The 27,288-nt window shown below is 38.3% G+C and overlaps 1 long non-coding RNA gene across 2 annotated transcripts in view; it reads left to right on the top strand.

Moving 5' to 3' along the window:
- Nucleotides 1-27,288, top strand: part of LOC111771087 (uncharacterized) — a 70,505-nt gene that overhangs the window by 35,551 nt on the left and 7,666 nt on the right. Inside the window, exon 3 of one of the 2 annotated variants that reach the window (XR_011433485.1) lies at nt 12,155-12,225. The exons of the other annotated variant lie outside the window; for it this stretch is intronic. This is a non-coding gene — a long non-coding RNA (uncharacterized lncRNA). The remainder of the gene's footprint in view (nt 1-12,154; nt 12,226-27,288) is intronic. 2 annotated transcript variants of the gene reach the window in all.

The following is a 27,288-nucleotide window of genomic DNA, read 5'->3' as shown; positions in this document are numbered from 1 at the left end:
TAGCTCAGGTTTACCACTGGATTCAAACAATCAGAAAACTGCTACTGTAACCCAGATGAGGAATTCCACTTAACTGCCCCCAGTAGTCACAGACGTCTACAACACTGAGACAGGTGATGATAAGCAGAAGGACATCCAGAGATCACTGCAAAACCTCACTTCTATCAATGCCCAGTTCTCTGTCTGCCAATACTAGTAAATTAATAACATGGTTTCTACCCAGTGGTGTGCTAGAAATATCTAACAGTTGGCTCACTGGAGAGGAATAAAGTGCTGATTTGTAGTATTTGCCAACTTCTGTGGTGTAAATACTCCTTCCATGGCTGATTTAAAGCTACTGAATGCGGAGCTGGGAAGAGATGTGCACAATTGGTATCTTTGAGTTTGTATGAGCCACGTCAACACACCTCTGCCTTTCTTCTGCCTTCCAAATCTTACAAAATGTATCTCATTGATGGACCTTAATACAAATTCAGAATCCTGCTGACAAAGGAGACTGGGAAATGTATAACTCTCAGATTTCCAGCTCCAGTAAAGAAAGAGGTATCAAATGTGCCAAGGGTCAACACAGATAGTATCTAGCTCACGTAATGGACAGGCTAATGTTAGACGTCATTTTCCCATTCCAAGCAAACAACACGAACAAATCCTTGATGATTTCATCTGCATCGTGGCTCAGTTCCCAAATGGTGTTCAAGCTCTGTGTGGCTCATTTGAAAATTAGTGTTTAAGTAGACACAACAACACAAATACTAGCTAGCATTCATTGAGCCATTAGAATGTGCTAGAGATTGTTTTAGGCTTTACATGCATTCTTCCATTTAGTCTCCCCAACAATTTCATGTGATAGGTTTACTATTATCCTAATTTTATAGGTGATGAAACTAAAAATTTGTATGCTTAAGTAAATACTCCAGATCACAGCTATTGAATAGCAGCGTGTTTCAAACTCAAGTTGTCTCCAAACTCAAGTTGTCTCCAAACTCAAGCTGACTCCAAAGCTGCTGCACTTACCCACTAAAATATTCTACCTTAAAAACATGCAATATTTTATGAATTGTTTCCACTTTTGAACACCATGCTTTGTATCAGATGTCTGATAGCATGAAATGTACCATAGAATCAACATGCTGAATTATTTTTAGGACTACATTGCATCTTAGCAATCCTCTGGTACCATTTGGAAATACTGTAATAAGCATCTGTCTAAAAGGAAAAAAAAGTGTAATTTACAGTTCACAATAATTTGTCCATGAAGTGTCTCCCTTTCCTCTGTTTCCATCATTTCTGCCTAAAGGTTTGGTCCCTTTTGTTCTTCTGGTTTAGATGAATACCCCCTTTGGTTAATAGTGTCACTGAGCTTAAAGAACACGAAAGAATAAATAAACGATCTCTATAATTTTCAAAAGGGAACCAATATAAGGAGAAACAAGACCTAATCTTCTTTGTAGTAAACATAAATTTGCTAGATTAAAGACATTTTATGTTTCCAGGTATGAGGGCTGGTTTTCATGTATAAGTTGTATATTTATACATTGCTTGGAATCATCTAATTTTTCCAGTGCTTCGTCTCGCTTAATCCAGCAAAATATCTGTCTATGCTTTCATGTCACATTCACATACCTTGCATTCCCTTTTCTAGATTCTATTTTGAAAATAAACAAGCATCTCTTTTTATTATAAACCATTAAATGATAATTTAGTCAGTGTGCCTTTTACCTATGTAATTTCAACTTAATAGCATAGCTGTGTATTTGCCCAAACCAAAGTAATTGTGCTTTCTTTTTTCTTTCATCGATCTTTATTTTAAAACTGAATAAATAAAGGGACATATTTGTGGGGGAGGGGCTGTCCTTTGAAGAGTCGTGGGCCTGATTTCAGGGGCAGGTGTCCGTGGGGGACACCATATCAATCGTGGCCATGCTTTTGCCAAGGCGTGCTGTATTTATGCTAACTCATTGCTTCGGATGCTTTCAGTGTACATCAAATACAAGAATGTAAGATGTTTCTCAGCTATGTGATATCTGATTGAGGCTAGTTCAGAGTGCCAGATGCACCAAAACATAGCAAGATATTGAGAACTCTCATGTTTGCCTTTCTTCCACCAACTTCAACTTGATGATCAACCCAATTGTCCAGTGACAGGGTAAGAAAAACATTGAGTGGTCATTACATTTTTCAAAAAAAGGAGAAAAAGAACACTGCGCTGCTTAATTGACCTATTTGCCAAGAGACACTCAGAATTTTAAAAATCAGAGACACTTTTCTCCTTGAGCACTAGAATAAACAAGCTGTTTTCCTCTTCTAAAGGTTTTCTTCTAAGTATTGCTGGGTTTCTCTGATATCTGTCATATCAGCTATAAAATGTTTCTCAGCTATGTGATATCTGGCCATGACCAGTTGGTGTTAAACCAGATTAGTTCAACTTAATTTGACACTCAGGTTGTAAACCATTGCTGAAGGTTGAAGAAAGCAAGTGTGGACCATTGAGCAGGAAAGCCACTAAGAACAAAAAGCTTGTTTCCAAGGCTAGCAAAAGTTAACCATCCCTAGTGCAGTTGACACCAACATTAACCCTGGCTGATATTAATAAGCACACAAAACATGCAATAGGCTTAATGACTGTAAATGTAGTCTCCCATCTCAGCACAAACTGCTGTGTCTGGGAATAAATGAGTATTTATCATTTCCTGAATTCTGCTCTGGCCAGTGGCCAATGGAGAATGTACATCAAAATTAGAAGAGATGGGAGGCGGGACCTGGTTCCAAATTGATCTGAATAAGGAGAGCAAGCTTAAAATCTGTCTCCCTGCTTTAAAGGTTTGCTGTTGTCTGTTTTCAAAAGTAAAAGAAAACATTCAAGAAAATAACAGGAAGCCAGTCTACAGCTAAGAGAGAATCTTGCTTGATTTGATTCCTTTACAGCATTGCATTATCATCTACATGAAAGCAGAGCTCACCCCTGCCAAACCCTGAAATGCATAAAATGGAAATGAGAAGGGAAAATGCCTTTGCCACTCATCTGTTTCTGTCTTAGGAAATGTCTCCAGTGCATCTGCTTGCTGTCTCACCCAGAGGCTTTATGTGACCACATTAAATAGGGCAGATGCCATGGAGGGACAAACTTGGATGTGTGCTGGCTTGACCCATCTCTTAGCAAACCCCAGATGCATTTCATCTTAATAAGACACCCACACAAAGGGAATCTCTGGTCTTTCAAGCCCAGAAGTCATTTGCTCCCTAATCATGTTAAGTCTTGCTGAGAATTTTGAGGCAGCTTCCTGCAAAATGTCATCAGGTTTACCATTGACAGAGTCAGGAGAATGCATAGGTTAAGAAAATCTATCCTGGGTCATTGTCTTAGAAGCAATATAATGAATTACATTTTTATCCAAAGAGGATAGATTCCAAAAACTACCTTGAACAAGGAGATATCATCTTAGTATATGAGTCGAATATTTATTTATTTATCTAATAATTTCACTTTTTTAAACAAAAGTTAAATGAGATGGGGGCTGGCCCCGTGGCCGAGCGGTTAAGTTCGCGCGCTCCGCTGCAGGCGGCCCAGTGTTTCGTTGGTTCGAATCCTGGGCGCGGACATGACACTGCTCATCAAACCACGGTGAGGCAGCTTCCCACATGTCACAACTAGAAGGACCCACAACAAAGAATATACAACTATGTACCGGGGGGCTTTGGGGAGAAAAAGGAAAAAATAAAAAAATCTTTAAAAAAAAAAAGTTATATGAGATGGCAGAAATTTGAAATTGGTGATAAATTCTCTCATGTGCACAGTCACACATACACATACATGTTACACACAGGCACACACTCAAATTTAGAGACATTGGATTAATTTCCTAAAACTACAATAACAAGTTACCACACACTATGTGGCTTAAACAACAGAAATTTATCCTCTCATAGATATAAGAAGTTAAAAGTGTGAAATCAAAGTATCCTAGAGTCATGATCCCTCTGAAGACTTTAGGAAATAATCCTTCTTTGACTCTTCCCACCTTCCGGCAGTTGACTACAATCTTTGGCATTCCTTGGCTTGTAGATGCATCACTGCAATCTCCACCTCTATCTTCAATGGTGGTCCTTCCTCTGTGTCTTTATGTCTCTCTGTCCTCTCCTCTTCTTATAAGGACACCAGTCATGTTGGATTTAGGGCCCATCTTAATCCAGAATGAGCTTACTTTAACTTGATTACATCTGCAAAGGCCCTATTGCCAAATTAAGTTAACAGGTTACCAATAGACATGAATTTTTGAGGGACACTATTCAATCTAGTACAGTCTGCCTCTGACCTCCCAAAATTTATGTCTTTCCTGTGTTCAAAATATTTTCAGCCTATCTCAACATCCACAAAGGTCTTAATTAGTCCATTCTCACATTACCTCTAAATCCAAAAATCTCATCTAAATGCCACCTATTCAAAAAGGTTCCAAATCTCGTCATCTAAATCAGGTATGGGTGAGACTCTGGGTATGGTCTATCCTGAGACAAAATCTTCCTCTGCCCGCAGACCCATGAAACAAGAAAACAATTATCTGCTTCCAAAACACAATGATAGAACAGACACAGAATAGACATTCTCTTTCTAAAAGTGAAAAACTGGGAGGAATAAAGGTCCAAAACAAGTTCACAACACAGCAGGGCAAATTCCACTAGGTTTTAAAATCCTAGGAATGATCCTCTGTGGCTCTGAGTTCTGTCCTTTGGGCCCTCAAGGATGGCTGTCCCACTCTCTGTGGCCTCTGCATCCAGGCTTCTGGCTTCAGAGTCATTCTTCATTTTGTTCCATCTTTGTCCCTTTCAGTCCAGCTTGGCAGGGTTTAAGCTGGTATAAAATTCTCAAAAACCCTCTCAGTCTTCAGCAGACGTCATGAGGATTCTCATAGAGCCTTCCCAGATAACTGCATCTCTATTCCTGGCTTCTGCTGAGATGGTTGATTATATCCATGAGTTACACACCTGATCTCTTCATGGAAAATTTGTCTAGCCCTACTCTTTGTTCTGTTTCAAGAACACACTATCTGGATAAGCTGAGAATCTTTCTAATCATCAATTTTCAATTCCTTCTTGCTTAACAGCTTCTTCCTCAATTTATGTCTTTCCTTTTGAATTTTACTATAAGCAGCAAGGAGAAACCAAGCCACGCCCTCCACGCTTTGTTTGGAAGTCTCCACAGCTAAATATCCAGGTTCATCAGTTATAGATTCTGCTTGCCACCCAACAACAGAGCATAATTGAGTCACGTTTCTACCACTTCATGAAAAGGATCACCTTTCTTCCAGTTTCCAAGAACATGTTCATAATTTCTTTCTAAAGTCTTATCAGAACCTTTAACATTCAGCTCTAGCAACACTCTGTTCATGACAACGTATACATTCTCTAAGGTGATAAAAGCTTTCTCTATTGCCCCCTTCACTTCCTTCTGAATACTCAACAGAATCTCCTTTAAGGTCTATATTTCTACCACTCATCTCTTCAAGTCAATCTAGGCATTTTCTATCATGAACCTCAAAATCCTCTAGCCTCTACTCATTATTGAATTCCAAAGCCACTTCCACATTTTTTGGGATTTGTTGCAGTAGCATCCAGCTTCCTGGTACCAAAATCTGTATTAGTTTTTTAGGGATACTATAACAAATTGCCACACACTGGAAGACTTAAAACAATAGAAATTGATTGTCACACAGTACTAGAGTCTAGAAATCCAAAACCAAAGTGTCAGCAGAGCCGGGTCTCATTGAAGGCTCTGTGGGTGGATCCTTCTTTGCCCCTGCCCAGTTTCTGGTGGTTGTCAGCAATCCTTGCCATTCCTTGCAATTTACAGACACATCGCTTCAATCTCTGCCTCCATTCTCACATAGAGTTCTCTTTGGATGTATGTTTCTACATCCAAATTTCCCTCTTTTCATAAGGACTCTAGTCATTGGATTAGGGCTCACTCTAATCCAGCATGACTTCATCTTAACTTGATTACACTTCAAAGACCCTATTTCCAAATAAAGTCACAGGCATCAAAGGTTAAGACTTTAACATATCTTTTGGGGTAACACAATTTAACTCACAACAGACACACACAAAGTAGTGATATAAAATGCAGCCAAAGAAAAATTATTGTGAAAATATACGCCAAATTTTCATTACACTCTTTTAAGCAGGCAATAAACTTAAATGATCGACATAAAAGGAAATCTGATCCTTTACACAATCCATAGTGTCCATGAGATTTAAAGAACTAAGCGATACAGAAAAGCACAAGTATTGCTGATACCAAGACCAAAAAGGAGTAAGTTTCTAATTTAAGAATATGTGTAAAATTATTTCCTTGGAGGCAAAAATCTCACTACACACAAAATAAAGCATCATTTTACTAGTTGTGTATACATCCTTCACTTTAAATTTAGAAATACAAACAGAATGATAAACAGAAGGAAAATATGTTTTATAAGTCACTTAAGTCCAAAGGTCTTATTTAAATATTAGCTGTAGATGATAATCAAAGAAGCTGCAAATACACAGTTCAGTGACTCCCCTGTCAAGAGGATACTCCTACAATTCAGGGGAAATTGTAGATGCGTAGAGTAAGAGAAGACTGCGGCGTTTGGAACGCTAGCATCTAAACGGATACAACGCTAAGGGAATAGGCGAGGCTGTAAACCTTTTCGAAAAAAGTTTCAGTTCAGATGACAGAGATTTTCCACAGATGTGTAGTTCCAATTACATAGTAGAAATCAGTAGCAAAATAGGATTTGATTTCTAGGGATTCGCTTTAGAGTTAAATGTGTTGGAAAAATTTGGAAAGTAAGTAATACTGCATTTTTTAAAGATACCATCTTTATTCCAAATCCCCTTCTCGCTTTTCCAAATGCTGATGCTTTACTTCAGGTGCTCATCTTTTGGGTTTTCTTTTCCCTAAGTCTGGCAACCGGATCTCCTGTTCCCATACACACTCTTTCCTCAGACCACTTCAAAGCAAAGTCAAAATTGTTTCTGAAATCTTACTTGTTAGGCTTTAGTTTTTATAAAAGTTTCTTACAAGATGTCTTAGTCCATTCACGCTGCTGTAATAAAATATCTCAGACTCGGTGGCTTACAAACAACAGAAATTTGTGTCTCACAGTTCTGCAGGTCTTCCGGGTCGCAGACTTCTCGTTGTCTCCCCACACGGGGCAAGGGGCAAGGGATCTCTGTGGGGTCTCTTTTGCAAGAAGACTAATCCCATTTATGACCGCTCCACATTCATGACTTAAGCACTTCTCAAAGTCCCTATCTCCTAATACTATCGCTATAGGCATTAGGATTTCAACGTATGAATTTTGAGGGAACACAAGCATTCTGACAACAGCACCAAATTTAGACAGGTATGGTTGGCGGAAAAAATAGTTCCTCAAATATATATTCACTTCCTGATCCCTGGGACCTGTTAATATCACCTTGCATGGCAATGGATGTGATTAAATTAGGATCTTGAGAGGAGGGGTTTATCCTGGGTTAGCCCTAAATGCAACCACGTGGACCCCTATAAGAGAGAGGCAGATGAAAATTAAACACAGATGCATACCGGAGAAGGTGATGTGAAGATGGAGCAGAGAGAGATGTGGCCACAAGCCGAGGAATGCTGACAGCTGCTTGACACTGGAAGAATTTAGGAATAGATTCCACCCCTAGAGCCTCTGAAGGGGGGGCCGACATCTTGGTTTCAGACTTCTGGCCTCCAGAACTGTGAGAGAATAAATTCGATTTTTTTAAGCTACCAAATTTGTGATCATTTCTTACAGCAGTCACAGAAACCTATACAATGGGTGAAAACAAAGGAAACAAAAATACAATAGAAAAACAGTCCCCTCCAAAATGAATATATCTCTTTCTGCTGATCCCTACCATTTACCAAGCACCCACCAGAAGGTGCCCGAGAAGGAGTTACATGCTTTACGCACATCATCCTAACACTTCCAAAAACCCAGCAATGTAAGTGTGATTGTCTCCAATGTGCAGATGAGGAAACTGACCCACTCAATGTCACACGAAGCAAGCAAACAGAAGTCCCAGGATTTAAACTCAGATGCATTCAACTCCAAATTTTCCGCTGTTTTTGCAATACTGTGTTGTATCCCATACTTCTCGCTCTAGTATCCCCATCCAATGCAGAGCACCCTTGAAACCATGTTTCTTTTACTCTTAATCAGCTGCAACATTTCCTTCTGTACATATGTCCAGAGGCTGATGAATTGTGTTCCTGACTTTTGTAGGAAATGAACATAAAAATAACCCATAAGGCAATATACATTAAGTACCATCGTTTGTAATATTTTTAATCTCCTGAATTCCTACATCCTGGCCCCAGTTTATTTAAACAGGTTAGTTTCTCCCCTACATCAAATGGAGCCTGATTTACTTCAGATTATACAAATTGTCAGCAGTTCCCTGGTTTCCAGAGCTGCAACCTTGTCTGGGTAAAAAGTGAATCTGAGATTACCAGCCATGTCATATCCATCCTGCCGAGCTCTCTCTTTCTCCAGGCCTCTGAATCTCCTCCCCCTGCATCCTTACCACTGGTCCATCCAGCCTAAGCTGCAGTGTGTTTCCTGAGGCCAGGGAATCCCTAACTTTGAGACTTGGATAAGTATACACACGCACCCCCACCCCCCAACTTTAACCACAACTTTATTTCTTGAGGCACAAAAACACAGCTGTGCAGAAACAGAAACTTCTTTATTTCTTACAGTTAAAAATAACCTGGGCCTTAAGCCCACTTTTCTGCTCATTATGGGAAACATATTCTTCTATTTTCTTTCTTTCTTTCTTTCTTCCTTTCTTTCCTTCTATTTGTTTGTTTGTTTTTGGTCTTATACTACAGCTCAAAGAGATTCTTCATTTTCAATTGAGTCTCTTAGCAATTGTTCCTCTCTCTAACCCCCGCCACCCCCAGTTCTTCTTGTCTCTCCTAGGAGCGATGAACGTTCTCAGGGCTCGTGCAACATCCTGGTTTAAAGGCAGGGGCTTCTGGTCTGAGAGACCTCCTCTGTCCTAGTCTGCATACCTCATCTTCCTGTCTTGGGTGTTAGCCTGTTTCTGCCACATCCAGATCTAGTGTTTCCTGACAGTCATGGGCCTCTGTCTCCAGGTCAAGTGTCTGTCAAGCTCTGCTCAGGGAGCTCCACTGTCTCGCTGTCTCCTCAGCACTTGCTGGAACTGTTCATTCTCTGAGAGTCCCTCGACTGAGCCTCCACTATAGGGTCCACCCTCTCAGCACCCTGCTGACGCCAGGTAGAAAGAGGGCTCACAGTTCTCCACTCCATTTCATATTCTCTCAGGCACAGACAATGTTTCAGATTTCCTTGATGCATCCAGGGAGGAAGGCATTTGAGGGTAAGGTGGGGGAAGGGGGTGAGTCAGACCGCTCTCTGAAGCATCGCACCACCACTTCCATTTACCAAGGCAGTCCCACACACATATAGAGCCCGGGAAGTGTCTCCTTCCAGAATTCCAGACAGGAAGCAAGACATCATCAGTCCCTTCTTCTTTCAGAAACTTTAGCCCATCTAGGGGTCCTAGTTTCCCACTCCAGACTTTAATTGCAGGCGGACAAGGAGCAGGACCCTCTCCAGCATCCACACTCAAGTTCTCCTTTGAAAATCCTCCTCAGCTCTTCCTTTAATTAAGCCTGACAAAGATTCAAAGTTCTTTGATTTCCCTGCAGGAAGGAAAGCTGACCCTAAGGCAGTGTGAGTCCTCCGTAGTCTCTGATTCCGGGTATAAACTCAGCATTTCCCTTTGCCAGGCTTTGCTCTTGATTTACCAAGTCAAATTTTTGAATTTCAATGAAATCTCTTTCTTTCCCAAGTGGCTCATAAAAATATTGTGGCTTTTAGAGTATTGCGTCTGCTGTAGACTTCAAAAAGGAGATGAAATTTGGAGCCAAATGAGGACAACTTTGTCCCCAGTAGTTGCGTCTGCCCTCCTTCCGAAGCAGCGAATGCCACTATTTCAATGAGTAGGGAGCCTTGACATGCAATGAGGAATTACTGGAAATGAAAAAGGCATTTTTGCAACATGATAGAAATGCTGTAACCTAGGTTTGTGATATGGTTTACAACTTTATATAATACCGTTATTTTAATGGTGATATTTGGACATTTCTTTGAAAAGATAGTGCTTAAATTTCTTTATTTTGTTTAGTTTTGAAATCAAAACTTTTGTTTATTTTGATTTTTAAGTAAAACAAAGCAGTTTATGCATTTGGAGTCTGATGTAATGTGGAATATCAAAACTAATAATTCTGTTCAAAACTGGCATGTATATTTTTCAGATTATTTTTACACTTTGTCACATTTCTTGTTGAAATATTATAATAGAAACACTGGAGAAAAAATTTTGGAGTCACTCAGCTTCACATCCTATGTGGCTAAGGGGACATGCTGTAAATTACTAAACTAATTCCATATTGTTGGATATTAACTTTATTTCTTCTAATTATGCACACTTATACATGAAGACATAAGAAATAACTTTGCATACACATATGTTTTCTTTGTCGGATTACTTACTTCTGATCAAATACCAAGATTTTGATTATTGAGTCAAAGGGTAGAGTTGGCTCCAATCAATGTGTCTTTACAAGGCACAAAGGTTACTCCAATGTCTTCCCCGGTTAAACTCAGTGCCCTGTAATTCTGCCTGTGAGTTTTTTAATGAAGTTAAGATAACTGCAATAAAAAAAAAAGTTTTTATGAAGGAAGGCATTACTTATTTTTTACAAGAAAGTGACCTTCTACTTCTTTTTTCTGTTTATACAATATATCATAAAGCAGCCTCAAAAGTTGAATTGGTCTAAACTCAGTAACCTATAATGCTATCTACAATCATTTTTTTTCCCAACAGATTCAGGATTCAAGTAAATTTATTGACAGATAGTTTGAGTCAAAGTGCAATGTGAGACAAGTTATACATGTGGCCACACATTTAGGTAAAACACTAAACGAGAATAAGTATACCTTAAAATAGGGAGTAAAATCATAAAATGAGATTACTCCTATAATTTATTCTATTTAACTTGCATCATTGTAGTAAATATATAGACCTAAATAAACAAGGAAAGTAACGATAAGCTCTGTGTGTATATGTCTTCAAATAGAAAGACTTCTCAGAAATTTGAAACATATTTTTTATGTCTACACTAGGCTTTTCTGAAATTTCTCAAGATGAATTTAATCTTAACTGCGTTATGCAAAACTATATATCTCTAAATCCATTAACAGGAAATAAAGACCAATGTCACAATGTCATTGACACTGTTGTTTGAGAAATGTATTTATTGATTCCCAGTGGTTTTATGAAAAACAAAATAAGTCAAAATAGAAAGCTACAAAATTACTACAATTACTGCAGATACTATACGTTTGCATAACTGAGACACCCAGTTAAATTAAACCATGTGAAGAAGGTGTCTTATCTTATGCCCAGTAGAATGAGTTCTAGGAAACTGAGCTCTACAAAATTGAGTTAACATGAGTTCTCCTGCTGAAGATAAGACCCTTGCCTCTCTCTGGGTTTTGGTTTGGACATCTACAATATAAGGGAAAGGGGTGTACAAGATGACTTATAAGATCTTTCCAAGACTTGTAATGCTATCATTCTACGGAAAGGGCATCAATATCAGCCCAACTCCAGCATGGAAGGATTCAATGACAATAACCAATATAAGAAGTTGTAATTATAAAAGCCAAATGGGCAATATACACAGACTTCCCTTCATCTCTCTCTTAGAGTGTGATCAGTGTCAAGTGTAGCTGAATATTCACAGTATTAAAATCTGTATCACGTTTCTATACTTAGTGATCTGCAAAATAGTGGATGCTATTACTACATAGAACAATCGATAATTTATCAGCCTCTAAGATTCTTTTTTAAATGAAACCATTCCTAGGAATGGAGCTTTATAGACAAAAAAAATAAAGAAAGAAAATTAAAAGTTGATTGCAAAATCAGAAGATCACATCGTTTGCTTTGCTTACCCTTTCTATTCCATTTCTGGTTCTACCTTCTTTGTGAAGCCTTTTCTGATGTTTTCAACTCAGAAGTGATCTATCTCTCTCACTCTTTCATTCTTTCTCTCTATTTTTTCTCTCTCTTCTAGAGTTTTACCTTCTTCATGGACCTTATCACACCTTCAAACCAAATAGCTCTCCTCTTTTTGATTGGCGTTGGGTAAGTACTTGTCCTAATACCTCCTACTCGATTTTAAATCCTTTTTGAGGTTAGGATTTTCTTTTTTCATCTGCATGTTGCTCGTAATACTTAATATCCTGGCAGTAATATTATGTTACTTGTTGACTTGAATCAATAATAATTTAATTAATTAGCTCAATATTTTATTTCCTGTAAGAGTATTTATATGAGTGAGTGGTGACACCAAGCTACGCAGTAAGTCTAAGTGATGTGATTACACAGGAGCCTAAAATAAAATCCGTATTTTTTGTTTGATTCTCATGGTACATCTGGACGACATAACTGTGGTTATGAAGTCATGGGAACCATGAAAACTTTTGTGCCAAGGCATAAAAATGATCCGGTGATGGACCTCTCCTAGGGTTTATGTTCTGAGTCCTCCTTTCAGATTGCTCCCTTGCAGAATCACAAGAAGACATGTATTATAGCTCCACCAAGTTAGAAAAGAGTATATGCCAGTATCTGCTGCTCTCACAGAGATAATTTTGTCCACCCTGAACTGTGGAGTCTACCCTTTTGAGGCCTCACTACTGTGTGATATCCGAGTGAACAGGGACCTTGGAGGCAACTGCTCTCACAAAGAACAGTGCCAAAAAGGCCTCAAAGATCACAGATAGCTTAAAGAAAAAACCAGGATCACTGTTTTCTAATTACCATGTCTCTTTGGGGAATTTATTATCCTTACACAAGTCAGAACAATCAGTCATAAAGCATGTTAAGTCACTAAAATTAAACCTTGCCTTTAGCTATAGTGTAGGCAGGACTGGATTAAGTTATTTTTCATAAATAACTCAATAAAGTCATTGACTTAAGTGCTCAATTTGAGTCTTGTAGAGAGAAGTAAATAATCAGCCAACAAGCATGAAATAATGTTTAATATCAAATATAAAAGATAATATTCATAGACCTTTGCAAAAATTTCTGTCTTTACATGAATTAAAATATAGCCTGCAGAACATTTTAAGTGAGTCAATCTATGGCTTGAAAGTTTTGAAAGCAAAACTCTGACAAACTTACCTGCCAAACTTTTCCCTAAATCGAATACAGTAAAAGTTTTGGATTGCCCAAAACCTGTTTGGTCTACTGTGAGGACTTTCTGAGTTATGAGCATAGAAAATGTTAGGAAGGTTAGAGCTATATGGTCCACCTACCCATGGAGTTAAAATAGAGACAAAAGCGAAGACCTTTACCCTGTATTTGTTATCTAGTAGCTTGACAAATCTGTATTCTGTTGCTCAGCTAGATCAGTTTGGGGAGCATACTTCATTTCTTTTGAATCTCTCTCTCAAGCTAAATGCGATTATTTATATATGTTAGATAAAACTGGCTAAAGGAGAGAATGCAATATAGCTCAGATGATAGAAAAATAATCTAATTAAGACTAAATCATGAAACACCTGTCATGGGAAACATCTCTGACACCTAACTCTATCGAAACCTATACAAATAACCTTAACCATAAAAATTAAGCTCAAGTTACTTCCTCTACACATCTCTCCTGATCTCTTCTCTCCAAATTCTTACATTTATGCTCTCCAGACTCTACAACTTGAGCAAAATTTGATGGATATGATATAATTTCTTCTTGCTTCATCTGTTTTGTCTTGTCTGCACCACTTGGGGAGATTGGAAGTCTCTTGAGGGGAGGTGGTGCTTCTTTGCTTTGTGTTTCCTCCAAAGTGACTAGCACTGTATTCAGCACAGAGTGGGTACCCTGTTGAATGCACAAAAAAATATAAGGATGATGCATAATTCAAGCTTCCCCCCAAAAAATCTTGTTTCGGTAAAATGCATTCCAAATTATTAACCTTTTGCAATATTGAAAATCCATGCACCCGTGGGATCCCTATGTATTTGCAGTAAGTCCTAGTAGAAGATGTATATGGTTTTAATGACTACCTAAGGCGCTAAGATGCATCATGACATAAATACAAGGGGTGGGGAGAGAGAGATAATTATAAGCGTCAGGTGTTTGCTACGCCTTTTCTTGCATGCAGCTGCTATTATCTCTACTTATCGTTGACGTGTCATTTTACATTCTGGCAGCAATGATTATTCCTAATTATATACGGGAAAATAAATTGTAATATGTGTTTAATACAAACAGTCTATCATTTGGGTAGTCATGTCAAATGGTTAATCGTGTTTAAAACTAACAGGAACAGGTTAGGGGGCAGAAATAAACTGTGAAAAGACAACTTCCTCTTAATCTTGATTTAAAATTTAACCTGAAGTTCAGAAAAATGGCTCCAAAAAACGTTAGCATTTTCACTAAAGAATACTTCGTCCTTGTAATGTGAAGAATTCTTTCAGATTAGATGACGCATCTCCCTCCACTTGCTTAGGGGTCCCTGCAGATTTCAATTTCTTCCCTGTGATTCTCATTTCCCATATTTGGCCACTTACCTCTGCCCCATGGTAGGACAAGGCAAAAGAATCCATCATTTGGGCTGCAGCTCAACCAGTCTCTAACTGACAAGAAATTAGGGAGTTTCATTTCCAAAAGGAAGCTCAGTTTAATATTTTGTTCCTAGTCTCTCTGGTAAGGGTGATTATTCTGGTTTGCTCAGGTTTAGCTCTGTCTTGCAAATAAGGATTATTCCTCAAATAAGTCCAATGCAATTAAGTAGACTAAAAAACACAAGCAAACTTAAAAAAAAAACAAAAAACCTGTATTCTGCAACCAACCTATTAGGAAGAATTATCTATCCTAAGTGAGTGGGCATGTAGCGATTTATAAAACACGCTTGGATAGTATTACTTCTTAGCTAAATGGCATCACTGTTAACAACTTTATGAAAAAATCAGAGAGCACAAAAGTAACAACCACATTTATGGACCCTCAAAATATTCCCAGACTTGTGCAAATCTACTTGTGATCACATCACAACTATTTATAAGAGCTTCTTTCTTTTGTGAGGAAATATTAGGGTCTCCATCAATGACTACAACATTTCTCTTTAAGATAAGATTTTCAGCTGGTGAAATTCCAGGGAAGACTGCTATTTTTCAGAATCTGTCAGTGACTCCTATGTTAATTGCAGAGGTCATTCGTATCTCTTCAATACTTTGAACATCATGAAAGTCAAGTATTTAAAATTATAACACCCTGCAGTAAAAAATAACGGGGATCTCATCTTACTGTAAGCTACTGTATATAGTTAACCCATATCTGTGATAGATCGGCGCCTCTCCACACCAGATATGGAGAATGCCAAAGAAATATACATGACTGAGTGAATTTTCTAGTATTTCGGGAGAATGAGTATGCAGACAGAGGCTGATCATGGAAGACCAGATGAAGGAAAACCTGGTGTATGTTAGGAGAAGGCAGGGGTAAAAACTAACCACAAGTTGGGCTAGACAGAGGAGAATGATAGAAGCTGTCTTTAGGGTCTGATAACAAGGCAGCATGTTTCCAATACAAGACTTTTTACATCACAAGAACAGCAGAGAGAAAAGCAGAAGATGATATTCCAGTGACATGAAGCCAAGATTCTGAGGCTTTAGGGTCCTGTTAGTCCCTATGACCACTCATCTATTAATAATAAGCCGAAAATAGAGGAACAGAGATCACATTCTTCATCCCCTATAAGTTGACACAGCTATTCATCTTTAGTGAGACGGAGGTCATAGAAAAACCTGGTTTTATGAGAAGAGGAATCTAGAAATAAACACTCCCAGTTTGCCATTAGCCATCATAAATAAGGCAGCAAAATTAATTTATTTTAATGTTATACCCAAGAGGCACATGTTTTCCTTTCTATGTGATTATGAAAATATGGACTGTCCCCTGAGGAAAGAAGTCCTTTTTTAGATTTCAAGAACAGACAACCCAATTTTCTTCGAGTTTGTTTTTTCTCCTTTGAGAGCACAGTTAATTTGTTAATGCAGAAGTGCATTTGTCACCAATAAAATTCATCTTCACTCTGTAAACAGACTGCCTGAAATTAGTCCTGATAGAGGGAAAACCAGGGGGAGTGTACGTGGTTGCATCTTATGAAAACATAATTAAATAGTTTAATTTGTAATAAGATTTTTTATATCCAACTATTGCACGAGCAACATAAAAAGATACTGAAACACCAGTCATTTATTCACTTCTTCCAAGCATTGGATTTTATGATTATGCATCAAAAAAGCAAACTCTGTTCTTTAATGGGGCTTCAATGCTGTTAAATGGGGCCAAAGGCTGTCAGTGTGTATGCTTTGTTATATAGAAACAAGTAGTGAAATTGTGACTATTTGTAGGACATTATGTTAAGTGTTTTTTGAAAGAAATAAAAAATGGATGGGATATGGCAACAGCCCTCAAGTTATGTGCAACCTAATAGGGCCATCCACACCAACACAAATAATTGCTTAGGAGACAGAGTGGAGAAATTGTCATGAGTGCATTTGGTTAGAATGTTTTTTTGGCTGCAAATAACAGAAACCCAAATTAAACTAGCTTAACGATAAGGAAATTTAGTGTAAGGCAAAAGAGGAAGTACAGAGTTAGGGCAGGTTGCAGGGGCTCAATGAGGTCATCAGGGACTCACGTCCTCGCATCTCTCCAAGCTGCCAGTCATAGCATTGGTTCATCCTAGGACTGGTAGCCCTTTCTGGGAATGGCTGCCAGCTGCAATCAGAGCAATATGCTTGTTGTTCAGAGACAGTAGGGGAGAAAGACTGAGTTCTTTCTTCAAAATCCCTTTCCTTGTTTTGCACTGGCCATGTCTGAGCTCATGGCTGATAAGAGGGATGAGGTTAACTTGATTGACTTAGACTAATCCATAGGGTAGAAGAGTCCACCCACGTGTGGCAAAAGAATTAGACTGAAGCAGATCCCATCATTCTCAAAAGGCGGTAGCTTCCGTGGGGTTGGTGGGTCATCCTGAAGTTCAGAATTGCCAGCGTGGTAGGCAATAGGCAACTCTTTAATGGGAAAAATGTTTTTAAAGCCTCTGAGGGATGATTCATTATATCTCTGTGACATTTCTAAATTTGGGTAAGAGGAATACCTCAGTATTCTCCCTTTCTGCCAAAGTCAGATAATCATTCTGAAGTGGTTGCCAAGCATTTTTTAAACTGATATTTCTAGCTCCTTCCAAAACAGTCTGTCACTAAACTCACCCACTCTACACAGGAGGGAGAGAAGGAGGAGAAGTTCCCGTGATATTCCTTTTTATAGAGACATTAATTCTTCAGTTTTGTCAGCTTCTGAAGGATAATAAGATGCTTTCAATCTTACTATGCCTCTCATCGTGGGCACCCTGCCCTATTCTGAGTCCACACCTGGTCCTTCGCACCTAATTGTAAGATTGCTTTTATCGTTTTTTAATCTTTAATCTTTACAGTGTGCTATGTGCTGGTATAATTCCTATTTCAGGGGTTGTTATAAAAATTAAATGAATTTTTGCATGTAATGAGCTTATAACACTTGTAATGAGCTTGTTTCATGGTTTTGGTATTTGCGTCTAATGAACGTTTTAACATGATAGACATGATGCATTGTGTCAAAGTCAATCTTTTAGAAATTGTTTTTTTATTTTGAAATTTAAAGAAAAAATTTATTGGGGATCTGAAAAACCATTCCTTAAAAGACTGACTTTTTCAGAAAACTGCAGCTACACAATGCATTGTGTCTATTATTTTAAAACACGCATTAGACACAAATACAAAAACCATGACACAAACTCATTACAATGCAAAACTTTATTATTATAAGCTCATTACATGCAAAAACTCATTTAATTTTTGTAACAACCGTAAAATAAGAATCATATTGTCCGAACTTTACAAGTGAGAAATCTGAGCCACAGACAGATTGAGTAACTAACCCAAGATCACACCGCAGTCAGTGGCACAGCCAGGATTTAAACCCAGGTAATCAAGGTCCAGAGTCTGTATTCCTACCTACAATACACATAAACTATCAACTTTCTTTACCAAACAAAAAGTAAAACTTTAATGATCGATCCAGATACACCCTAGGTATTGTCAAAAATTCTTCATTTTTAACTATTTTCAAATTAAGGGATCCCTTGTTCACACGTAGTCCTTCATCTCTCCATTAAACACTTATTCACTGATCACTCAGTATGTGCTAGTCACTACGGTGAGTGCCTGAAGCTTACAGTCTAATGGGAGATACAGAAAAATCCAACACAATGCAGTCAGAGCTATCAGAGAGGAGGTGACAGGTGCCACTGGAACACAGAAGTCAAACTTGGTGGTCAGAACAGGCACATATATAAGTGACAGCTAAGGTACATTTTGAGGAATGAGTTAGCCAGATTTAATGAGAAGATTGGGCCAAAAGGAAGTAACTGGCCACTGAATGAGGGCTACAGCAGGGCACAAGAGACCTAAGGAGGGCCATGCTAAAGAGTTTGAACTTTATCCTAAGAGTAGTGGGTATAACCTGAAGGGGAATCAGAAAACTTAGATAACAATATACAAATAAGTCGATACTGAGGAGGCGAGTACTGTTTCTGAGAAAAGTTGGAAAAGAAAAGGAATTAACATTTGTTGAACACCTGATGTACAAAGGGACAGTGATGGAAGCTTTGAGCATGCCTTGTCATTAGTAAGAATGTTTCAAGGTTTAGTTTCCCCCAACATAGAGCTCAGAGAAGTTAGGTCACCTGCCTATGGTCTCAGGGAAGACATAGAATTTGAACTTTCATCTGATTCCAAAATCAATACATTTTTTCCACTATCCACTCTGAAGGCTCCAGAGCCCCTGCAAGACAAAGGCCAAAAAGGAGAAAGGACTCCTTCCTACAAATCCTCATTCATTCTGTGAAATGACATTGTCTATGAATAATCATAACTGTACATAAAAGAACTAAATAACACTATGAGAAATTTCTCTTCTCTCAGATCTTTTAATTATAAAGACATGAATATATGAGCAAAAGATAATAAGAAGAAACCCATGAAAAAAACACAATAAACAAAAAACACCTGATATCCAGCCAGCCAAAATGTGATCATCACTGAAAGAATCTTCTCCACTTCCCTTGGAAAAGGAAGAATGAAAACCACCCCTTGTCTGTAGGGAGAGCATAAAGTTCCCTGGAGCGCCCTTGAATTGCTCAGCGCATCATTTTTGTATTTGCAAAGTATACCAACCCTGAAGGATATGAGGTCCATTTTGCTTCTGACAGGGTCACCCTACAGGCCTCAGCTCCCAGCTGGAGAACAAGCCTCAGGAGAAGAATGCTCATTACTTGCTAAGGTTAAGTCTTTGTTTGCTATGTTCTCATGAATAACTTATAGCTGTGTGCCCTCATGAACAGCAGCCCTGACACAGCTGACGTGACAGCATCTTACACCGAATCCCCATCCTCCCTCCCAAGAGAAAATGGAATATTTGCGCGTTTCACGTTTCACCAAGACAGGCTCTTCAACTATTTATAAGCTGAATAGAAATTTCCACTACTTCAGCTGATACAACTGGCTCTACCTTGCAAGTGATCAAAGAGATCCGACTGAAGTCTTAGGAAGCTGGCTGTGGCAAAAGCGAATAGTGGCAGAGAAGGGGACAAGGTTTGCACCCAGGCAGGTTCTCCTTCAGCAGGTGCTGCTCGCTTCTCCTCATTCGCTCTTCTCCTTCACCACCACAACTAGGACCCCAAGTTTGTAGCTTGTCTAGAATGGATCTTGCTAATAATTTTTGCAAACGTGTCTGTAGGTGGGTGCCTGTGCCTTATCAATACTTATTAAGGACTCATTGAAATTGACGCTGCTCAACATTACAGTGCTCTTCTTCTTCTGGAATAAGGGCTATCACCTCTAATTCAGTCCTATTCAATTTGAAACAGCTTCGTTGAGGACCTTCAGTGTACTGGTTCTGCAATGTACTGGTTTAGTCAAGATTAATAAAAGTAAGTCCTTGTCCTCTAGAGGCTTAAAACCTACTAGGGGAACAGACGAATAGAAAATATTGATTGAGATAACTACTCTGCTGCAGAAAACCCAAGGGGCCAAGGAGGTCACTTACCCCAAGCTGGAGGACTATTTTATTGATAACGCATGCAGATCCACTGCTGCATGCATTCCTCATCTTATTTAATTCTCACAACAACCCTCCCCATGAAGCTAGTCTTATTAACCTAATTTTTAAGGTCAGGAAACCCAGGATCAGAGAACTTAAGTGATTTGCTCAATCTGACAAAGCAAGCGGCAGATTTAAAATTCAAACAACCAGGTCTAACGACAAAAACCACACACTTACTTATAAACTTGTACTGCCTCTCCATTTTCAGAGTCTAATGCTCATGACTATATTCATTTATCATTCAAGAAATATTTGCTAAATGTGTACTATGTTCAAGGCACTAAAATGGGCACAAACAGTACTAAGAGGCAGTTCTGGATTTCTGGCGCTCACCTCTGAAGATCATCACAGGCGAAGAGTTTTGAATAAGACAATTCAGTCAGTCAGTTACTTTGGAAATATTTCTAGAATACTGTCATGTACCAGACAGCATGCTTGGTTCTGAGAATATGAAATGATCTAAAACAAAGAACATGTCTCTGTCCTCACAGAACTTATATTCTGAAAACTATGCAAATTAACATGCCTTACACTCAAGATGGTAAAGGCTATGAAGAAAAATCAAATTGAGCAAGGAGTCTGAGCACAAGGGTGAGGGACTGAGGGGAGAACTTGGTATTTTGAATGAGCCAATCAGTAAAGCTTCTCTGAGAACTGGAGGAGAAACCTGAATAAGAAGTGACTTATGTGATCATCTGTGTGAAGCATACGTGTGGCTAGGCAGAAGCAACAGCCAGCGCAAAGACTCCAAGGCAGGAACATACATAGAGTCTGCCAAGAATGGCAATAGGCCAGATCACAGTGAGAGAGACTGAGAGCAATCAGAGATGGGTGGAAAGTCAAGGGATGACCATCCAGCATCTTGAATAGGAGGTGACAGCCTCTGATTAACTTTTTAATCTCACTCTGGCTGCCATGTAGAGAATCGATTATGGGGATACCTGAGCAGAAACAGGAAGATGAGTTAGAAGACTATTATACATGTGTACATTTGAGATGATGCAGAGTTAAACTAAAGTGGAAACAGCAGAGGTTATCAGATTGGGGATGTATTTTTCATGGTAGTGGTGACAGACTAGATGTTGTCTGTGAGGAAAAAAAGAAGAGTGATTGCATTAAATTCCTGGAATGGTGCCTGGAACAGAGTTTATACTCAATATGTGGAAATTCTGTCCCCTTCCTTCAGAACCAACACAATTTACCAGGAGGAAACAAGTCATGTGCATAACTCATTACACACTAGTCTGTTAGAGGAACACCACCTGAGTCTAACCTCGGGGCCACAACTCAACCATGGGCAAGTAGATGATATTCAGCCTCAATTGCTTTGATCAAACCAGGTAAGTAGCCTCTATTCATGTTCAAATAAACCAAGAGAAAGAATTACTAAAAGAATTCTTTTTTAGCAAGTATCAGAAAACTCTTATTCTTCGTGAAAGTATCTGTTACTACTATAAGTACAACATAGTTCTATATGTTGTAAAACAAATATCGCTTTGCAAGAGAAGTCTTCCATGGAATTCTGTCAAATGGTCAGTTATGCTTGTTACAGCCTCTCAACGCTCCTATATCTTTCTGTCACAGGTCTTTTCAGTTTGAAATTTGATGTATATTCAAGTAATACCTGCCCCCCGCCCACTGCCATCCCATCCTCCTTAATTTTAAAACATTCACCTAGAAAAAACTATAGTAGACGTTCAAAAATATTTGTTGGGAAAATGAATTAACACTCCCCTGTTCACTGCAGCAGTATTTACGATAGCCAAGATGTGGAAACAAGAACTTAAATATCCATTGACAGATGAATGGATAAAGAAAATGTGGTATATACATACAATGGAATAATATTCAGCCTTCAAAAAAGAAAGAAATTCTGCAATACATATCAACATGGATGAAACTTCAAGACATTGTGCTAAATGAAATAAGCCAGTCACAGAAAGATTAGTGCTACATTCCACTTATATGAGATATTCAAAATAGTCAAATTCATAGAATTAAAGAGTGGAATGGTGGTTGCCAGGAGCTGGGAGGAGGAGGAAATAGGGAGTCACTAATCAACGGGCATCAACTTTCAATTAAGCAAGATGAAAAAACTCTAGAATCTGCTGTACAACATTGTACCTATATTCAATAATAATGTATTTTATTTAAAAATTTGTTAAAAAGATAGATCTCATATTGTGTTCTTACCACAAGAAAATAAAATTTTTTAAAAAGAACAATAAAAAATGTTTAAAAAATACATTTTATTTTTGAAGTAGAGAGCAAATGACCTGTGAAGAAAAATAGAATGCCATTTAATAAGTGACAGGTACTTAATTCTATTTACAATCACTAATTATCCTACTAGTAATACACAAGAGTTGTTTCAACAGAACTGGAGCTGACCTGGAGAAATTGCTTCTTATAAGCCATCTAGGATTTCAGGCCATGGTGAAAGTTTATGGTTTCTTATCAGGGCTTGTGAGATGCATCTGAGATTGAGTATTGATTCAGAATAGCTGGCCTCCCTAGCTGGATGCAAATACAATGTGTCTCCCCTGGATTACAGCATAGCCTCCTGACTGCTCGCCCAGCTTCAGCCTTGACCTCTTACGGACTATTTTCTGCACAGCAGCTCAACTGATTCTTTTAGAATATAAGTCATTCTTCTGTATCTCTCCCCATCTCTCTCAGAATAAATGGAAATATCCTTATAATGGTCCACAACACCTTTATCAGGGTCCCAGAAGGAAAATAGGTGGCAAAATTAAACTGCTAATTGATGGGAGTTTAATAAAGAAAGAGACTATTTACAAAAGTAAGGGTGAGCATGAAAAAAATCAATTATAGATGGTGCACTACCTTGAGGCTAGCCACAGTGGAGAGCTGTTAGCATCCTTAGTCCCAATGGGGCAGGAGGAGAAAGCAATTATGTGAGCCCAGGGGAATGACTTCATGGAGAGGGCTGTCTGACAGGAAATGTGGCCTTTGGTGAAAGTATAAAGTCAACAAGCAACAACCCAGCAGGGAGGAAGCCAGGGGACGAAATTTCCTGGCCTCACTTTCCTCCGGCCTATAACTCACAGTCGTTAAACCCCATTGGAAGCTGGTGGACAAAGGGACTTGTTAATATAGTCCATCCATGTCTGCCTTCTGGCACACCAAACAGGGTGAAGAGGAGAAAAGAACAGATCTGGAGAAGCAAATGGGAAACGTTCAGCTAATGCCCTGCATGATCTTCCCCTTGCCTCTTCTTTGTTCCTTCTGCCATAGTTGCTCAAGCCTCCTTGACATATCTTGACACTCCAGGCACTGTGCAACTTAAGAGTTTTTAAATTTCCTGTTCCCTCTGTTTGGGACATTTTTCCTCTAAATACCTACATAGCTCACTCTCTTGCTTACTTCAAGTTCAAACGTCATCTCTATGCAACCTACCTGCAAAACCTACTTAAAATTTCAAAGTACCTCCCCAGCACCCTAATCCCCTTAATCCTCTTCTACTTTTTTCTTTTTCTTGTTTTTCCCATTGCATTTGTCCCATACTATATTATATGTGATATAGGATTACGTACTACATTATTTAATTTTTCTTACACCTATTAATTGTCAGCCTCCCCTGCTTCCTCACTAGAATATAAACTCCAAGAAAATGATCTTTGCTATTGCTGTTTTTTTAATGGATATATTTTAAGTACCTAGAAATAGCACAAAATGCATAAACAAATAGAGGGAAATAATCATCTTAAGTGCAGTATTCAAATGTTCTCATAAGTAGTATGTTGAATTTTGTTTATAAAGACAGGTAGAAGCAAATAGATAGATTAAAACCAAGCAGTGCTGCTCCCTGCCCTACCCTCAAGAGCTAGATTAAGGTTGAGACTAAGTATAATCAAATTTTGAATGAATTTCCGTCCCTCCATAGATGGTTTCACATAAATCTGCATGGAAGCTCATTCTTTTGCATTTCAGTAAGCTAAATCAGTAAAGGATGATGAGCCAAAGACTATGTCCTCTTGAGCCTAATCTCTTTCAGCATAGATGTATGGAACCTTCTGAAACTCTGATTATACCCTATGAAAGTACTAAAAATCCTCAGAAACTAATGCAGCAAAATCACTGTCCAGAAGGTGCTTCATTGTGCTGAAGGAGAAATAAAATCACATATGGTATGCAATTGTGTGTCTTAGTACTCTCTCAAAGAAAGTCATAGACTTGTAGATTTGGATGAGTTTCAAGAGCAAAGACAGAAGTGCCATGTTCTCGTTTTGCAGACAGGAGACTAAGGTTCTGAGAAGTCCAGTGGCTTGGTCATAATCACACCACGCAGCAAGCAAGTAGCCCGGGTGAAATGTAGAACCCAGTTCCACAATTCCCTGGGCTAGGGCTCTTCCAACCATGTGATTAAAGCACTTTAAAAATCAAGAGACCAAAGGCCCTCGAAATGATTTTATCTGTGCATGTCTTCCATGGCTATTTAACCAATAAAATTTAAAACCAATATAAAATGTTCATCCCCTAAGTGTTTGAAGAGAGGTACATTGCAGCAAATATATATGATTAAACAATGATTATTTTGAAAATTCCTTTACAAGGACAGTTGTGTGTCTAATGAACTTATGATGGTAATAAAACCGTGTATAGTAAAACTACAGTGAGGAAAAGTCCTTCTAATCAGTCTTCTCACAAATTTAAACCAGGATAGAAGTAGATAATGATCTCATCCTCCCCATCAGTTCTTCCCCCACAAAGCATGGAACTCTGAAGCTATGCAGATGTACAATCTTCTAGAGTTCTTAAAATGAAGGTGTATTTTTATAGTGTCATCAGTAACCATAAAAGCTTTGCCGATAGTATTTATGTGCATCATGGTAGCATTTTTAAATCTTAGTTCAGCCTCTAATAAGAAATTATATGTAGGTAGTATTTAAAAGCAGGGAATTGGCCTTCTTGAAATATTTAATTTATTTGCAAACCAAAGGAAAAAGCTTCTTTTTAGAGACAATAACACAATATTCCATTTTAAGTCACCAAAAATGACAAAGGGAAGATGTAACTAGGGAATCATTGACCTCATAATAGGAAGGAACTTCCTTTAAACTCCCCATTAAAGGAATATTTTTAAAGTAGGTTAGGTATATCCTTGAAACAAGAAAGTCTCTTCAGATGTCTAGTTTTTGTACCCTTCAGGCTATTCTGCCATACAGCCCACTTTATCCAATTCACAGAGGTCATGGCTTCTGAGAGGTGATGTGGTTAGATAAAGCGCTGCTTCTGTAGATCTTTGCCTTCATACATTTCCACCTCAGGCAGTTCTTTTACAAGCTCACTCCTTGGACAAAAATCTATAGACTCAACCCAGAAGATATGAAGTGCCTTGAAATTAGATGTGTTCTTTTCTTTTCTTCTAATATCATAGACTAGCCAATGATTTTATATGTGTGTGAATATCAAGAAGTAGGACTGTGACTGGTCAAAGTCAGATAATTCAATCTTAGTAAATTCAATCTTGGTAATCTTAGTCACTAGTTGGCAAGGAAGTCATGAGAAGAGAAAAGGTGTCTTTGACATAGATGCATAGAGTTTAGGCAAGCACAAATTTCACTTAATTTGATGTAAATAGAGAGATAAAGCATAAGTTCAAATATTGATCATGGAAACCCCTAGAGCTTAGAATTTTTTCTGCTTTTAGAGAGTTAGTCCAGTAGACTCCTTCCAACATGAGGGGAAAAATACATAGATCTCAATATTTAATTGCGCCTTGACCAACTATGAAATAAATGTGTTTATTCGAAGATAGATTTCAGATTCATTTTTCTGTCACTTTGATTTGTGTTATGATGCCCAGGGCTTTAGAGTATGGGCCACAAGGTCTTGAATTTGGAATGCCTTAAGCTTTTATGGAAAACTTGAACTATTCTTCCAAAAAGGGTTTTATTAGATGTATACAATATTTTGATAAACATTTATAGAAATAAGCACTACAGAAAGTAACGAGCAGGACTCCTGAGTCAAAGGAAAGAGAAAGGTTGTTAATCAATGGGAAAAGTAAATGCAATTTACTAGTTAAGCTATGACAATTAAAATAGAAGTTCTATAGGCACAGCGATAATGGCAGTGTTGTTCATCATCGTATTTCTAATGCCTAGCACAATGTTTGGCCCATAGTAGAGGCTCAGTAAATAATACTTATAAAATGAGTAAATCGCACAATAGATGAATGGATGAACAGTTTCCAAATACAAATGAAATTTCTCTCGAAAATAGAAGACCAATTCATCAGAAGGCACCTCTGGCTAGACAGAACTCTCGCTTAAGAACAACTATTTCCCTTTACTCCTAACATGCTTTCACCAAAGAAGCACATACACCAAAATTACTTCTCCTGAATTGTCATACTCACAGGGATAGTAATTTATAACTGATTACAATTAATAAATTGGCTTCCTGACACAGATTAGTCCCATGTCCCATGCGATGTAGGTTGCTTAAACCAGTTTTCCTAGAGTTTCTTCATAAAGATCCTACATGTAGGTTGTTACATTCAAGGAGTTTTCATAATTTCAGACAGCAACCTCTGAGGCCTGTGGTAAATAGCCAGGTCACTGGACAATACCGTGTAAAAAGTATGCCTTGAAGCTTGTAGATGCTACTTTCATCAGAAAAAGAATGTCTGTCATGATTTCAATGCTTTGGACTCTTCTTATTTCTCTAAATTCCTGCCATTTAAGGAATCAATGAAAACATATATATTTGGTCATCACCAAGACCTTCTAAAACATAGATTTCCTGTGCCACTACACTCTTTCCTTTTAGTTGGCATTGTCCTAAGGAAGAAAGTAGGAGAATGCTTTTTCATCATAAATTCACGTTGAACTCTGCTCTGATTGCATACAGGCATGCATGCAAGCATTTGTTCTTTCATTCGACCAATATATTTGATGCGCCTATAGTCACTTAGCTTCTGCTGTGTTATTAAGCATATTGAGGTAAGGAGGATGTTAGTGACAGTT

The sequence above is a fragment of the Equus caballus genome, chromosome 28, assembly GCF_041296265.1.
Source record: "Equus caballus isolate H_3958 breed thoroughbred chromosome 28, TB-T2T, whole genome shotgun sequence".
NCBI lineage: Eukaryota > Metazoa > Chordata > Mammalia > Perissodactyla > Equidae > Equus > Equus caballus.
This window is presented reverse-complemented; position numbering and strand designations above follow the sequence as displayed.